General features: G+C 43.7%; 1 protein-coding gene across 1 annotated transcript in view; it reads left to right on the forward strand.

Annotated features, from left to right (window-relative positions):
- Positions 1-16,211, forward strand: part of OMA1 (OMA1 zinc metallopeptidase) — a 601,584-nt gene that overhangs the window by 432,866 nt on the left and 152,507 nt on the right. The gene's annotated exons all lie outside the window — the stretch shown is intronic.

Genomic DNA, 16,211 nt, shown 5'->3' on the forward strand with positions numbered 1-16,211 from the left:
ACGTTTACTCACAAGTAGGTGGATTACAGTATGGTGGATTTGAGACAAATAAAACAGAGGAATAGAGGATATAGAATGGAAGGTACTTGAAAGTATTTTTCCATGGAGCCCATGAGTCAAATTTAATTCAGTGAGTTTGACCCGAAAATGATAAACACAATTTTCAGCAGGTCAGATTCCGCACCATCAGTGTTGGGATAGAAAGGTCCTTTGCATGGTAAGAGACGTGTGTACCTCTGCCTTGAGTGCCCAACTGTACTGTTGTCTGGCTCCCTAATTCTGATTTTTTTGTCATAGGCAAACACGGATTATGCATGTGTGCCATGACATTGACCTGTCTCATGGAATGCGGTCTTGTTGGACCAGGAGGGGCGCCCAAAGTGCTACTTTTAGTGGTGGAAGGCTACCATCTTCAAAAAGAGTTAAGCATCAGGAGCGCAGTGGTGGCAGCATGCTGTGTAGTGATCAGTAGAAACAAACAGGCCCTTTTTAGGTCTTACTGAGTCAGCGTGCATGCGCTGCTCAGAGAGACTTTAGTAGATGAGTTTTCAAAGTGCTGCTGGCTGGCCTAGCGCTTGCGTTCACGCGAACGTGCACACGCGAACCGCCAGTCTTCAGTAGCACTTTGAAAACTCATCTACTAAAGTCTCTCCGAGCAGCGCATGCACGCAGACTCAGCGAGACAAGCAGCTCGCCTCCACCGGGTCTTCGTGGATGCAGCTTCCCAGCAAGTAATAAAAGCGGCTTGTTAACTTTAGCATGACTACAAATGTAGTTGTTTCATTAATATCATTAATATGATTGGTTAATTGTTGTATGATTAACATTATTGATAACTAACGCTACAATCATTATTATTTTAATTGAATTATTATAATAAGTATTTTCATGTTGTCGTAGCTGAAGTGAACTTCTCTTTCAGCTTCACGTTGCTATGGCATATTCGTCAGAGTTGATGCGTTGCACCTTCCCACCATGGAGCATCGCTGAAAGAATTCTTGTTAAATTACAGTAGATGGCGCTGACACTCCTAAGGAAAAAATCGTCTCCTTTCCTATTCAAATAGGACCTGCTGATGCCGCAGGCAGCTGCAATCCATCCCACTCACGTGTGAGATCTCAGTCCGCTGATGGAAAACATATTTGCAGAGCTGCACGCCCCTTTCCTCCGGGCAGGAGAGCAGAAGAAGTGAACTCACAGGTTCATAAGCTGAATTAACTGCTGCGCAGGGTAGAATGTCAGCCTCTGGCACAGCACTGGGACAGGCTTATTTTTCGTGATGAGCACAGGTAAACCTCCGCGCTCTTACCGAGGCTTCTACTTCGGGGCCTGCAGTCATTCAGTAATAGCGGCCGGCTGTCGCGCTCGTTCCGTGTGCATTTTGCGTCTGCGTCGGGGTTGCGTAACTTGTTTGACGTAAACTCAATGAAAAAATTCATTTTGGCATTCAAAAAGCTACAGAAATGTGCTGCTTTGTTAAAAAAAAAAAAATGAAAGTAATGAAAAGCAGTACATTGCTCTGCCATACGCTACTATGCATCATGGAGGCGTTCAATGTAAGATACAACGCTGTTCCTGTGCATCCACTCATGGATTACAACTCAAACCGATATTTACAAAGGGTTGAAACATGGGCTGCGCCAAAATGGTGCACCTGCTTGAGGCTGGTGAATGGTAGAGAAAATTCTTTATTTCTCCTCGTTATTTTCTCCTTGCAAGTGTGCTTTATTCTGCGGCACACTCAAAAAGAGGAAACTCCTATAAGGAAAGTTTTGTTCAGGAGGGTACCTCTTCCTGCACAAAAACTATCCTGACCATATTGCAAGGACCTTTGCATTATGGCACAAGGATGGCTGCATTGGCGCTAGGCAGCCCAGAGTTCTCCAGTGCAGGGAGAGGGCAGAACTGTGCCATTTTTTTAGGTCTCGCCTGACCCAGCGCATGCGCTGGTCTGGCGAGACTTTTAGTAAGGGCTCAACAAAATGCTACCTGCCCGGCCTACAGCTTGCGTGCATGTGCGCGGGCGCGCGCTTACGAGCAGAGGCGCCATATGGCTTTCCTCGTCATGCTCATTAAGCGCGCGCACACACAACTCCCCCTCCCCCACCACAGAGCGCGTCTCACGCTTTCACATGCTTGGTTTTTTTGACGTTCTTTTTCCTATTTTTTTTTTTCTTTTTCGCAGCAGGGCTGCTCGCTAGAGATCACTATGAGTTTCATTTTATCACCCACTGGAAGTGGTAGTGCCCTGCATGGAGCCGTCTTCTTTGATTTGATTTTTATTTAAGGTGACGGAGCGAATAACTAAATGTGTACTTTTGGCAACCATATTGTCTTTACTGCAGCCCATTCGTGGCCCTCACCCTTGTCAAGGTGGCTAACAGAAGAAGCATTATGGTCTTTGAGGACAAACCACAAGGATTGAAAGCCACGCCCTAGAAGGGGGCTTGGGCAGGTTTGATGGGGGTCGTTCAAGGCTATCTTGGTGAAACTGGAGGCGCACATCCATTACGTGCCTTCAAGGTGTTCACTCCTGCTGTAAGTAGCTCATCAGGGGGTTTGCACTGTGTTGCGCCAGCTTGTACATACATGGGGTAGCAGACTTCAGATGGCTGCAGACAGTGGAACGCTACTCATCTGGCAGTCCTGTGGTAGTCGCGGATTTATCTCTGCCTTGTATACACCGCAAACAGGAAGCACAGCTCACCATGGACCACGTCCGCTGTATCAAGAACTTCCTCTTGGAAAAGCAGGCTTTGCTAAATATTTAGCAACTCGTAACTATGTACGTCTGTGTATTGCTATTTGTATATAGTTCTGGAATCCACCTTTAGTACTTTGCAACCAGCTGTTGTGCAGACGTAAACCTGCCCACTGTGTGCTGCATGAGTTGAAATGATTTTATTCCCTCTGCCACCCCAAAAAAGCCCCAAAGTGAAGTTCTTCGTCATTGCCTTGCTTGTCAATGCATTTGTATTTTTTCAATATACTCCTCTGTTTTATTTTTGCTTGCTGCTTTTCTTCTTTCGGGGTGAACTTCCTAAAAACCCTCCATAAGACATGTTTTGTTGCCTGTTCTGGCCACAGATCATTGTCTGGTAGGTTTTTTTTCTCGTTGCCTTTGTGCCAGCCACTGACACTTGCATCTTTAAGCATCCAGGGCTTTGCGACTGCTGTACTCCGGCCCCCTTTAGTATTGTGTACAGGAAAGGACCAGGTCACCTGTTTCCCTGTACTTACTCCAGTGCTAAATTTGTAAAAATAATAATAATTTAAAAAAAATCAAATAAGTGCCAGGTCTCTCATCAGGAGGCCATTTTAGCTTGCACCACACACTGCTCCACCATGCTGCCAATGACAGTAACAACACAAACACTAACCATCACACCTCTGCAAATATGACGGGCCCCTCAAACTATAAGAATGGCTTGGACGGCAGATAATAGTATTTTTTTATGTATATTGAATTAATAATGCACTGTTGTTGTGGTCATCTCTGAATAAGCCAGACCGCACCACCTTGTGGCAGATTGTCACAAGCGCAGGAGTTCCTGTCCCTCATTATTATATTAGGTGTGCTATTACAAGACTTTCTATTCTTAGCTGGTAATGCTGACCTCTGACATTATGAAATGCCTTCCAGATTGTTGCGTAAAGTAAGGGACTGAAATCATAGCAGTTTGGACTTTTAGATTAGCTGGAATCATGTTGTTCTTTATCCCAGGATTGATGGTGGAGCCTGGTCTGCAAGCAAGGTTAGCATTCTGACTTTTGTCTCCGGCTCTGCCATAAGGCTGTTGACTATTGTAATTTGGGTTTGTGGTTGTGGCCGTTCACGGTCATGTATATAGTCTCTTTTCGCATTGACAGATGGCTCTGTGTGAGACATGTAATGGTGTGCATATTTGGTTGTCTCTTCATTGTTACTGTACGTTAAAGAATGATGTTGTCTTTTGTTAAGTGTCACCCGATACAGCGGATGAGCTATCACTTGCAAGTCTTCTGTAAATAAAAAAAACTATAAAAGAGCTCAGAGTATGCCCATTACGTACATGGGGTTGCTTCAACAACAGTCAGTTTCTTGCTTCTCCTAGATCAACGCCTCCTGCCTTCACTTTCTCTTCCAGTGTTTGGACATTCCATGAAACATGGATCAAGTACATTTTCCTGATTACGACCAGTGTATTTCCACTGGATACGTGCTTCTGAAAGAACTTTTAAAATATTCTTTGTTGCACTCCATAAGAGTGCATATGTTTCCCTTCTCCCGCTGTCAGTGGTGGGCTTGCTCCGTCCCACCATCCTCACACTGTCTGTGCTGTTATTTGCCTCCCACCTCTCACTGTCTGTGGTTTTGCTTGCATCCCCCCCACCTTCCTGGTGTTGCTTGCCTGTCCTGCCCTCCTCCTGCCATATTGCACCCTAACCCCACCCACCTCATGCCCTGCCCGCATTGCTTACATTTGCCACATTCAGGCCTTTTTGTGATCCATTGAGGAGTTTGAGGTCCACTGCCTGGTTTCACAGTGCCTGCGACAGCCTTGACCTTGGTCAAAAAACCAAGCATTGGCAATGCCAGTAGGTCTTATGTTTCACAGCAGTAAGGGATGCTTCATGCTCACAAGACTCCTGGTTAAACAGCAATGCCACCTACTGCCTTCTTAAACACCGACCTGTAAAGTCATCCAATGCTCCCTGTGCATGGGTCTTCATCGGCTGTCGGTAAGCAATGACTTGGTGCTTAATTTGTAAAAAAAGAAAACACTAGCATTGGCATAGCCAATAGATCTCGCTTTTGGGACCTTATAAGTATTTAGTTATGCAGCACAATATTCTTGGTGCAACAACAACTGTTGCATGACTAAACACTTATAAGGTCCTAAAAGCGAGACCTATTGGCTATGCCAATGCTTGTTACCCTGTGTCGTTGGAGTGAGGCCTACAGACTCACTCAGCTTTTAAAGTTCCACTGCTGTGTGATTAACTCACCCTTGGCCCATCAAGTAGCTGTAGAGTGCAGTGTAAAGCAGGTGTAGTTGCTCTGCTCTGAATGTATGTGTACCTGGTGAGGTACAGTACAAAGGTAGAGCAGTACTGTGCAGTCTGTGTGTGGTAAGTGCATGTACTAGGTGTATGTAGCCGCAAGGAATACATTACATGAGAGATGTAGTGCAGTGCAGTGTGTGCGCAATAAAATCATGTGCTGGGTGTAGTTGTGCTTGTGGGAAGTACAATGCATGAAAGGTAAAGTTTTGTTCAGTGTCTGTGTTTGCAAATAGCGCACCCTGGTACAATACAGAAAAGCTACAGTCCTGAGCAATGTGTGCAGACTGAATGTGATAGCTGAATGTATGTGTGTCTGTAGCGGCACAATGCACGGAGATACTGGAGAGTATGTGTGCTGTGAAAGTACACTGAATGCGAGTGTGCCTGCAATAATGCTTTACACGGACGACCCTGGAATCCATTTTGGGAAGCTAAGGCCTGCCTGGTGAAGACATGAAGAGTAAAGGAATCCCCCCAGACAGATTTGTGTATTGCCTCATTCCTGTGAGCTGTGTGGAATATGCTCTGGGGAAAGTGAGAAAGAGACTTCCCTTTTACACTTCGAATTCAGTGATCGATCACAAGGAAGGGTCCTGGACACATCGCAGGAAAGCGATGGGGCTGATAAAGGAATCATAAAGAGTGGGGCTAGAAACCCAGAATTAACCTTCTGATGCACATATTACTGTGGCTGACATCCAGGTGTTAACTCTGATCACTCCCATGAACTGTGTTGTGGGCCTGTCAACTTCAGAGTATTTCCTGCTGCGACAGGCAGCCTTTCAAGAGGGAAGAAGAGAAGGAAAAATGTATCCTTCAGAAGAAGCTGAACTCCAACTTAAAGGTTCACAGACTCAGACCTTAAATCACATTTAGTGTCTTGAAAAGGACTAGAAGAAAGTGAGGTTGTCACCCCAACTTTTTAATCTGCCAAGCAGCCAGATAGGTTGTATGAGGGGGTAAGCTCTGCAAGATTTCTGCCTGTGATCAGGACAGGGGCCAAGGCCTGCTAGTCTCCCTGCTGGGTGAGAGGACATCACCCAGGGAAACCAAGACCACCTACTATGGAGCCTGGAGCACAAGTGTCTTCCTGATTGCCAATACCAGTGTACTCTGTGAGGGAGATGAGTGTTGAATGGAGTGAGGTCTAGTGGGGAGCCCTTCCGTGAGGACGTCCTTGTGAGGATTCGGCTGTGCACTGATTGTGTTGTGGCCCATGTGCAGAATTGTTTTTGGCAAACCCCGTATAACAGGAGAAGGCCATCATGGACTAAGGCATGCAGCGAGCACTATGCAGGAGCTCCAAGCCCATACTTCCTCGTTGTTGTCGCCCCCGTATGGCAGAGGGGGGGGGGCACCATTGAAGTATTTGTGTGACCAGCATGTCAGGACTTAGAGGAGACTCTGTGTGCCAGGGGTGGCCGCTGTGGTGTTGGTGATTCCATCGCAGGGGTCAATCTTGTATCTTGAGGTACCATGGCAACCCTGTATGCCAGGAGGGGCTGCCGGTACTAAATTGCTAAAGATTTCAGGCCCATGCCCAGGTCTAGAGTGAGGCTGTTACCAGTGGCATCTTCACTGACTGACGCCCCCGCCCCACCCAGGAATGTGGAGGAAGCAGAGGAAGTCTTCGTACCCTCGCTGGGCTCTGGTCGTGAGCTGAAAAATTGAATTGACCCCTCCGCCACAGCCCCCATCAGGGGAAGATTGACTTGCCATGTCTTCACAAGCTGGAAGCTTCTCTCATCAATGGAGAAAGGAGAGGGAGCCTGCGACTGCTGGGTGCTGCTGCATGTACCACAAGCATCCTGAGTTCTCAGAGCAGGATCATAACTCGCTAGTGACAGTGCTTAGGTCACCCACTGCATCACCGAACACTACCATGCTGCAAGAGTGGGTAAGACTTGAACTGGGCCTGTGAGACACTAGGGGACTCGCTCCAGAAGGTGCAGCTGCACCAGAGCCACTTCTGACTAATTCATAAAAGTCAAGGGAAGCACTTGAGTATGCCTACTAATGAGCATTCCCTGGATTTGCTTGTCAAACACTAGAGCCCGGGCCTCAAGGGGATTGTGTTATTGCTTACTAATGTTGTTATACATTTGAATGTGTAGAGTTCGAAATAAAAGACTTCTTTTCCTTATAAATGCAAATATTTGACTGGATATTGATCTATTGACAGTACTGTGTGCACTTTAAGTTATGAGTAGTGTTCACTCACCTGTATGTGCACTCTTCTTCCCCTCCCGAAGGAGCCTTTGACTGCTCATCCCCATCTGTCACTGAGTGTCAAGGGTAGAAGGGGCCCTTAGCCCAGTTGCTAAGGATCCATAGTAGGCTGGGCCCTGGGCTTAGCTGCCTAGGTTTTAGATTGTACGTGTGACATTTTCGTCATTTTACTGTTATTATTGTGACATTTCACTGACTATGCGTGACTCGAGCAAAATGAAGACGAGGAAAACATAAATATTACAAATTGCAACCATTCGCGCAATGAGAAACTCGCATGTATGGTTTGCACCACAGAGGACCTGAACCAAAGGCTGTGCATGAAAGATCTGGAAACATTAGGGAGGGGAATGCTATGATATGTTATGTTGTGGGATGTCTTAAATCGAGTATTGTGAAACAAGTCAACTGTACGCAGTTCGCTTTACCAGAAAACTTGATTTCCCTCCAGAAGCGTCCTCCCTTGACGCAGAGAACCATTGATGTTGACTTCCGGGTGCCACACTCCGATTCTGTATGGACAGCTTGGTCCTTGTACTGGTTCATCCTGACAGCGGATCTAGGCTTCTTTTCTTCCGCCTTCTGAAGCGGTCACCTTGGGATTGGGGAGCTTTTGGTAGGTTTGGGTATGACGCAATAAGCCACCGAGGTTCCAGCACGAGACAAATATTATAGTTAATACCAGCGACTGGTGTGCCTGCCTCGTGGTTTGCCAGAGGCCTGAGGACATACACAACACCCTAAACACCGCCTGCCCTCCTCAGGATCCCCTTCTCCTTCTTTTAATGCGGTGATGTGGACCACCACGCTAAAATGCTTAGTCTAACGCCTGATGCGCGTGGTACTTGGCAGGGCTGCCCAGGACATCTGGAGTCAAAGGCCTCGACCTCCACGGTGCCCCGTGCCCTCTGAAAGGGGTCCTGGTGATCTGTTTGTCAGGGATGTCAGTGTAGAGATGGGCTGACATTCATCAGCATAATAGAGAACCGCATAGGAGAACTACTTAAGTAGGTTTTCAGTTAAGGTGACATTATCGTCCGCATACACAGCACAGTATTTAATTCTCAAATTCTGAAATCGAAAACAGCTTAGAAATTGATTTAGAACCAGAGACTTTAGACAAGGATAGAAGAGCAAACGGTAAATGCCTATAAAGCCAAGAGGAGTGTTTCATTGCACCCACACACTTACCAGATGTTAGGGTTTGAGTAATTGAAACAATTTTCACCTCAGGAAGTATTTATTTTGAAACCTCAGGTTGAACATTCGGACCGATGTGCAGGGTTTATACAGACATCGAGGTAAATCTCGAGAAAGCTGCATCTAGGAAAGGGCGAGTTAATAAAGAAATAGATGATAAAATCTGGACGTTTCTGTGAAATTCAAAGTTTCAAATTGAACTTAAAATTGTGTCAAGAAAATCAGTCTAATATAGGCATGAAGTTTAAAATGGTGTTCAAGGAACTGATAAAAAGAATGAAGATCTGATTGCTAAAGAGAAGAATCAACGTTCAAGTCAATTAGGACTCGGGGACATTTTGGAAAGAATTTGAAGAATTTTTATAAAGAAGTATAGAAAATACTTTAACCAAACTTTTATTTTATGAATAACAGGAACCTATGTTAGTAGCACCCATTTGAACATCTTTGTTAACCATATAACTTGTTTATAAATGGGCATTTTTGGGGATCAAAAGCACCGAAATAAAGCACCAACAAAATTCTGTGGATCTCCTTAAGCTAATCGGGTCACAGGTGTAACATCTTACTGCCTGGTGAAAAAATTTTAACCCGTGCTGTGAAGAAATAGAAAGTGGGCAATCACAGAAAGGTTGTCCACTGAAGAGATGTTTAAAAATTTGGGATTGGATGGTAGACAACTATTATAATCAAATAATTTTCCCTATTTTGAATGGAGGATCAGTTTCAGTCATGTCACAACTCCATTATTGTGCACATTTAAAAAAAAAAAAACAAGCATTTGCAATGCAATAAGTCTCGCATTGGCGAGAGGTTGAGGTATTGGCATTGTAAATGACTTTTGGGAAGAGAAGATTCCATTCAAAGAGATTGTAAGTAGGTTTATCGAGTAACATCAACAACCCCTGGAAGACACTGGTCCCCACTCTCCTCAGCAACTGCTCGTCTCTGGTCAGTAAACATTCCAGAACTATGACCAGAGAGAAACCGGTTGCCAAGGAACCAAGATATTCCACGGGAATACACACTAAGAAATAATAACAAATATAGAGGATACAACAATGACAATGCCTTTTATTAATGTGTTTTGAAAACTTGCAAGCGGTGCTTAAACACGCACTTTGTACTTACTTACGAGAAGCAAGGTCGGCAGTAAAAGAGGCGCAGTTACTGCCAGCTTTGCTAGTCATAACTATAAGTACAAAGTGCATGTTTACGCACTGCTTGCAGGTTTTCAAAACACATAAATAAAAGGCATTGTCATTTACAATGCCGATAGCTCAAACGTTTTCAAATCCAAGACCTTTTACATTGCAAATGCTTGTTGAGCTAGGAGACAGAGGGCGGCAGCAGCTATAGGAAGGCCTGGACCATGATGCCAGGCCGTACGTTTTAAAAGTAGGAGGGCGAGATAAACAACGCAAAAGCTGGGAAGTCTAATGTAGGTCCAGTAAGATCTATGACAAATTATCAGACTATCCTGATAAAATAAGGTGAATAAAAATAATTTTAACGCACAGTCAGTGGTTAGCCTGAATGCCTGCTCATCTACTACACATGATTTATTGGATTGAAGTAGAGTTGTGTTTTGAACTATCTGCCTCTCCCTTCAGCCAATAAATGTATTCTGGAATTGCTGAGTCACTCTTTCTAGGGTTGTGGCACTATTTTGCTAACATGATGATCGACTAAGCAGTTATGGAATACTTTTATTGGTTATAACTATAAGCAAAAGTGGAGTGTATACAACATTGACACCAAATGGCTTTTTATATGTTAATAATGTAATGCATGTCTGTGTCTATATAGAATCCAATGTTCCTTCCTAAGAGCATATGGATTAAGATAGCAAGAGAAGTAGACACTTGCTCTATACCAGACAGTGTGTGACGCGGAAGAGCTCTGAAGTCTTGCCTTTGAGCATGAATTTACAAGTATAAATGAACCAGTGCACTAGTAGCGCAACCAGTGAGTGCAAAGGAGGACATGAGAACTATGGCTGCACAGCTTTAATCCGTATTCAACGTACCTTTAAGGCATCTGAGCCCCGGTGCCACTGCACCTGCTGCACCAATGGAAGCTATGCCCCTGTAGTGCATACACTGCTCTATAGCTGGGCAGCCACATCATTTAACACTGCATCAAGACGCAATAACAAATGGGTGATAAGCGGCCTTGATGAATAGCATATACCTTTGCGGCGTCTGCTATATCAAGTATGATGCAACTGCTTGCTGTGTTACAAATTAATTCATTGTGGTTGGGGGGTGTTGCGGGCACGTGGAAGACTATTTGTGACATGCCAGTTGTTTTTGTATTGGTTGAAAATGCAAATAAAAAAATCATTAATTGTGTTTGTTTGTATTTGTTATTTTGCTCTGATGTTTCTCACACGGCGCACAAATTGAAAACCAGAACAAACCAACTGACCTAAACGTATATAGAATAAGAAACTTTAAGCAGTATGATTTAGAGAAAAATTATTTTGGTAATCTTTTATACATTTAATTGTATATAACTATGGAAAGTTTTAGCAGTGAAAAATAAATGCAAATTGCATATTTTATATAAAATTTTGGTGGGCAAGAAGAAGCATGGGGTGAGGGTAAAAATAAAGAAGCATAGGAATGAAAAATAAAGAAAATGCTTCTGTAATAAGAAAATTGAGGCTATTTAAATTGTTTATTAACAGTTTTATAAATATGTTCACCAAGAGTTTGTTTTATATGCATGTTTTTACATAATGCAGTTGCAGCAAAGTATGCAGACAGACGAAGTCGGCTAGTAGGAAGATGGGTGGGTGGTGCTATATGTGAAGTGCATAATGTTCTCTCCGTCTTTCCCCATGTACCAACAACAATAACAAGAAAAATAACAACATATAGAGATATTCCTGGGATTGGCTCCCGTTGAATAAGATAATAATAAGTTATATCATTATTAATTAGTGTATTTGTAATCAATAACCTTATGCATGGGGAAAAATTACAGAACATTTTCCTGGTTTTTATTTGCACATACTGCGCATTTAGTTTCACACATGAGGTGATTTGAGCCTCCCCGATATTGAGAAAAAGTTGTCCCAAAACACAGTGTTTACTGACTTTACCTTAGTGGTAATTGTGCTGAAAGCTATCTGTTGGACTAAACAAATAAGTTCCAATTGGGGCCTTCATGCGTTTTCTTGCTAAGGGCAAACACGAATACGCAGCAAATTATATGTACTCAAGCTTTCTAGCTTTCAGCACATTAAGGTAACATGATTTATATACTGTAGTGTGCTGGCAAAGCAAATTTGGCTGCAATAGCATAATTAATTTTAATAATATTTTTAATTAAATGTATTTTTATTGTGAATTTTGATGAGAAAGATCAATGGCATAAGAGTAGATAACTTCCGAACACAGTCCTCAACTAGTGATTTTTGGGGTGGAAGATATGAGTGAATGTTTATTGATCCACATATTTTTGAAATATAGACTCGTAGTACTTCAAATATTCACTGGTTTGCAGTAACAGACTCAAAGCAGAGAGCTATAAATGTGTAGCTGTGTATGTGAACACGGTGCACCAATTGAAATGCAGAACGCAGGCGACGAAAATGCGAAGAGTACCTTTGCCAAAGAAAACGTTAAAAAAAAAAATAATCAGCAAGCAATGCGATAAAAGAAAGGAAAGAACGAACGAAAAAAGAGAAACATGGTTTGCTGTCATCATCCTGTGCCAGCAGTAATGTATCCGACAGTAACTAATGACGGGTAAGGTCGCCTGGTTGTGCGGAGGAAAGGCTCTCGAGGGGGTGCAAAATAGCAAAATGCTGCCGCTAACAGATCTATTGAAAGTTAGTGTATAGCATGTGCCACCGGATGCATTCATCTGGCTATAATGCGCACCGGCAACATGCATAAACAAACAAATGCAGCCGGCAAGCATACCTAAAGGGGAGATATGCTAAGTTCAAAGCAGGCAGTGGAGAAGTAAACAAAAGCGGCCGGCAGCCACATGAAAGGGCACCAAACTGAAAGCGCTCATTTGACCTTCTCTGGAGTTTAGAATGTACTCACCATCTGAGAGGCAATCCAAAACAAGACAAGCCCGGCGGAGCGTGGCGCGCGAGCTTGGCGTGGGTGGGGGAGCGCATTCCAGGCGGGGGAGCGGACCCTTTGAAGTGCTCCCAAAAGGCGGATTGCATGGCGGCACGATGCGCGTGATTGTGCGCGTGCTAGCCATGCAATCAGCTTTTTGGGAGCACTTTTAAAACCCCACAATAGTCTCGCTTTGCGATCGCTTACGCGATAGCAAGGTCGAGACCTAAAAACGGTTCGACTTCAGTTTATAGGACTTGCACAAAACCCAAATAAATTAAATTGCCAAAAAGTACAGATACAACTTGCTTTTATAGATTTTGCTCCCGTATTTGACATATTTGGGTGAAATAGCGTTCTCTTTAAGTACGAGTTACAGAAATCCTTTGGTAGGACATAATAATAGGCTCCTAACGGACAGTATTGTTTGAGTCCATGATCAACAAGCATTGGCAAAGCCAATAGGTCTCGCCTTTGGTACCTTATAAGTGATTAGCCATGCAACACTTGATGTTGTTGCACCAAGGATATTGTGCTGGATAACTAAACACTTATAAGGTCCCAAACGCGAGACCTATTGGCTATGCCAATGCCTGTCCTGTCTGGGAGGTAGTATCACCTCAAATGTAATGACTGACGAGGACGGCTACGCGTAATGAAAATTACCATAAGTAACATGGGCATTACATTTCCTTAATCCTATAGACAAGGTGCAATCAAAGCTCTGGATAAAGTAATGTTTTAAATGTTAGGTTCTAGAGTAGACCTTCTCACTATGTGCAGCTTTGACTTGATGTGATGGCTCAACCCTCACTCCAAATCTGTGATTCTTATTTGCAAAAAGTTAACAGCTGCAAAATCTTTATAATGCTGTTTGCTGATCATAGGAAATCTAGGAATTGCATTTTGGTGTTTAACAGAGTCGAAACGATTCAAAATACCCGGTAAACAAGGGTGAGATTAACAGTATATCAAAAGGCTGCGTGCCAGCACAGACACATTCGAGTCTGCTTCTCTTAGGACAAGTGCACTGCACTGCATGCAGAGTTTGCGAAAGACGTCAGAAAGGGGAATCGAAAGAAAGACGCCCATCAACTCCCCCCGCCTCAATGTTAACTCCTTCCTACGTTACTTTGGTTCTGCTGAAAACAAAGAAGAGGGACTTCATACACGAAACTATCACACAAGGTTGAAACTACTAATGTGGCCATCTTAAAGACACATCGTCAACAGATTCTTACTGATAATTGTCAGGTGAAACGAAACACGTCTAAAATTTGCAAAATAGTTTATTTTTCTTTATGCCCAACATCAGTACTTCGCTGTTAGATTTTATTGAATCATAAACACTAAAAGTGACATACTGATGATATTCTCGTAATGTTTTACCTAGTGTGTTCCGTACATTGGAGTTTGAAAAATACAGGAGTCCAGGTTCCGAATTCTAAAATGTGTAAATGATCGTGCCTTTTTAGTAAGACAGTGGCTGGTGTTCTAACCACCAGCCTCAAGGTTCTAGTTTGTCTTTCTTCACTTTTCATGGCTGTGACACTGACTGTGTGGACTGTCATGGCAGCCCCCAGTCGGTGTTGCTGCCGTGCCGGGATGTTGCTGTGGCTGCTGCAAAGAGGAGTGGGCGCCAGGGCACCTAGATACCGGGTGGGGAAGCGTGCCTCCGTTTTACTAAGTCAGTTAAGAAGCGCCCAGAGCGGAGCTTGAAGCAACAAACATGCTGCGAGTGTGGAGGTTGACGTGGGGCGAAGGTAAGGAGCAGCAGCGTAGACAACACTCGTGGGTCAACACTTTTGCTACGTGTGTGCAGAGTGACGTGGGAGTGGGGTAGATGAGAAGTACAGGACAACACTTGTGCTCTAAATTTGTGAGAGCATCACTGTGGTAATGAGCAAACAACAGGCAAAAGAATCAACACGTGGGTAATTAATTGATCATTGGTATTGTAGGTTAGCGATAACAAGCATTGGTCACGAGACGCGATCTGTGGTGGGGAGGGGGAGAAGCGGGAGTTGTGTGTGTGTGCGCGCGAGCGTGTGCATAGCGAGCTTCACTCCAACTAAAAAAATAACATGTCTACGTGCCTGGGAACAAAGTCAACAGAAACTAAAACATTGCCTCGCATGAAACTAAAACGCGGTTGCCTCGAAGTAATAAAAAACAGATGATGCCTCGGACGGTGAGAGGCTGCAGCAGCGCTCCAAGCGCATGAAGCTGATAAGGAAGGAGTGAGAGAAGGGAGGGGGTAGGGGAGTGGATTCACACGAGAAAGCCAGATGGCAGCTGTGCGCTTCGCGCGCGCGCTTGTGCGCTTAACAGCAAGCTGGTGGCCGGCAAAAGCCTGTGGGTAGCACTTTGAAAACCCGCTTACTAAATGTCTCGTCAGAGCAGCCCATGCGCTGGCTCAGGCGAGACCTAAATGTGATAAGCAAAAATGTTGAATTCCCCCCTCTTTATTGACAGGATGAGAATAGGCAGTCATGACAGTGTGCAAAAGCTCTACCAAAAGTAGCATGGAATATTAAGTCACACTTTATACTTAAACATCCCGGATACTGATCCTTGTGTGCAAAATTATTTCCTGTACCTCTTTACACACTTTGGAGATCTCCACTCCACCTTCCAGCATTTATTTGCTGTCGACAAGTCAAAAAAACAAGTGTGGAAGCTAACTGTTATCCTACCTAGGCTCTTGTTTGTGGACTGCCTCCCATTACGAATAACTAAAATAGATTTGTAAATGGGTGTAAGAAAAGCTTTGAAACCTAATATTTTGGGACCTCCTGTTGCTGATATGATAGCCTTTCTGTCAAGTGTCTGAACTGGTTTACCAAAGTTAGTACCAAGAGGTCTACCGGTGAATGATGCGCTTTATTCATTTATTTTCTTCTTCTTATAACAGCTATATAAGTATAAGGGAAAGTAGAAAGGGACACAAGATGCAGAAAGGTCAATAAAAAATGTGCGTATGCCACGTTCATAGAGGGATGAGGAAAGAGGAAGAAGGGTACTGAAAAATATGTGGAGAAGCAGTGTCTTGCTCTGTGATAGACCGCTGCTTTTCAGTTCAAGTGATTTGTAAAAACCAGTTCATTTTGAGGCTGGACTTCATTTTGTGTAGACCTAAAGTTGTTGAGGTTGATCAGTTTACTATATGACTCCATGCCATTTGGGGTTAACTGGAAAGTGCAGTCATTATTTTTCTCTGAATGACTGACTGCTTTTCGTCCCTCTAGCAGACTGCTCTGTCAGCAGGTACTTTACCATTTCCCTGTAATCTCGAATACCTAAAGACTTTGTCATTTTGTGGAGATTGGTCTTTCTTACATTTCAGTATCAATGCGCAAAAACAAGAACAGGGAATAAATCCTCAGTTAGTTTATCACCACAGGGGCAATTTGGGTCCTCCTCAATTGTTCACCTTTTCACTAAATCTGATCTTTCCAAGATGTTTAATCTTACCATGAAGGAGTCTTCCACCTTGCATTTTTGGGAGGATCACCTCTGACTGTAGTCAACCAAGCCGCCCAAAAAATGGCCACCACAGGACATATTAAGTGTTTCCATATTTGCTTCACAGGATGTTGGCAGTGTTGATTGTAGTTCTCTTAGTTTCTTAAGTCAATGGAGAGAAATCAT

This window comes from Triturus cristatus, chromosome 4_2, assembly GCF_964204655.1.
Source record: "Triturus cristatus chromosome 4_2, aTriCri1.1, whole genome shotgun sequence".
Lineage (NCBI taxonomy): Eukaryota > Metazoa > Chordata > Amphibia > Caudata > Salamandridae > Triturus > Triturus cristatus.